Source organism: Gekko japonicus, unplaced genomic scaffold, assembly GCF_001447785.1.
Source record: "Gekko japonicus isolate JY-2015 unplaced genomic scaffold, Gekko_japonicus_V1.1 scaffold792, whole genome shotgun sequence".
Lineage (NCBI taxonomy): Eukaryota > Metazoa > Chordata > Lepidosauria > Squamata > Gekkonidae > Gekko > Gekko japonicus.
In genome coordinates, this window is record NW_015160233.1 from 27,782 (window position 1) to 29,304 (window position 1,523).

Genomic DNA, 1,523 nt, shown 5'->3' on the forward strand with positions numbered 1-1,523 from the left:
TCGCACCATTGATTTTTAAATAGGGGCATTATGATATTGGCTGATCTGTTTTCAATACCCTTCCTAATAATCCCCATCATAGCATTGGCCTTCTTTATTGCAGTCACACACTGTCTCGACATTTTCAGTGAGTTATCTACTACAACTCCAAGATCTCTCTCTTGATCAGTCTCTGCCAGTTCAGACCCCATCAACGTGTATTTATAGTTAGGATTTTTGGCTCCAATGTGCATCACCTTGCACTTGGCCACATTGAACCCCATATTATAGACAATATTAGTCTTCTGCAATTGGAAGTACAAAGGCAGCATATTTTAATTTTGAACCATTACCAATTTCATGTACCTCGTATACATGTGAAACTTCCCTATGCCAAATCAGAAAACTGGTCCATCTAGACCCACAGATCTCAATCTTTAGCAATGCAGCGACACCCTCCCCATCTCAATTTTAAGTTCTTCAAAGACATACACACACAAACGCACACTCACACACATACACCGAAGCCTTTTCCCTCTTTCTTCACCAGAAGCCACCATGCACTGGACTGCTGCCTTTCAAAGTCTATGGCAAGCCTTCAGAAGAGGGACAAACCGACTTTATCTGCTTTCCAAGATATCTTACCTCTATTTCTAGAAGACTGAGAAGGCTCCATTTTCAAGTGATCTGGGTGGGTATGAGAGGGACTCGCCCTCTGTCCTCACAAAGGACTCATGGACTCCACTGAATATCCTTGTGGAGCCCTTGGGCTCCAGAAAGCCATCTGAAGAAATGCTGTTCTAGCTCAGCATTGTCTACTGTGACTGGTGGTACCTCCATAGGGCAGAAGCTTTTCACATCACCTACTACCTGATCCTTCTGCATACAAAGCAAGTGCTCTGTCACTGACCTACAGTCCTCACTTGCAAAAGTTTGTGCTTTCCGTATACTTTCACATATATATGCCTTATACTCTCTGACCACCGGCCCATCTTAGTTCGGTCCTGTCTATCCTGACTGGCAGGGCCTCTCCAGTGTCTCAGACAATGAAAGGTCTTTCCCAGCACCTGCTACCTGAGACTGCTTAGCTGCAGATGCCAGAGAACCTCCATCACCTGAGGCAGATGTTTACTGCTATGACCATGAGTTCTGGTAATCTCAGGTGTCTGACAGAAGGATTGTAGACGAAGACAGAAAGAATCAGGGCAGGAACTGGGAGCTTTGTTAGTTTATCATATCATTAACCTTGTGGGGAAAGATCATACCATAGCTGATGCATGTTGGGAGTAAAATGGCAGGTACATGAAGACATGTGGAATGAACTACACTGAACAGAGTTAAACATGACTGCACAATAATGGGATTTCTCTTTGTATATCTATGTGTAAGCCTTGTTCAGTATTAGGGAGGGGCACAAACCTAAAAATGGGGGTTCAGGGCAGCTCATGGATTGATCTCCAAACCAAACAGGCCCCACACAAACCGGTCCAGCCAGTTCAGTTCCCCCTTTCTCCCAGCTGGGTGGGGATTGTCCTGGAAGGGAC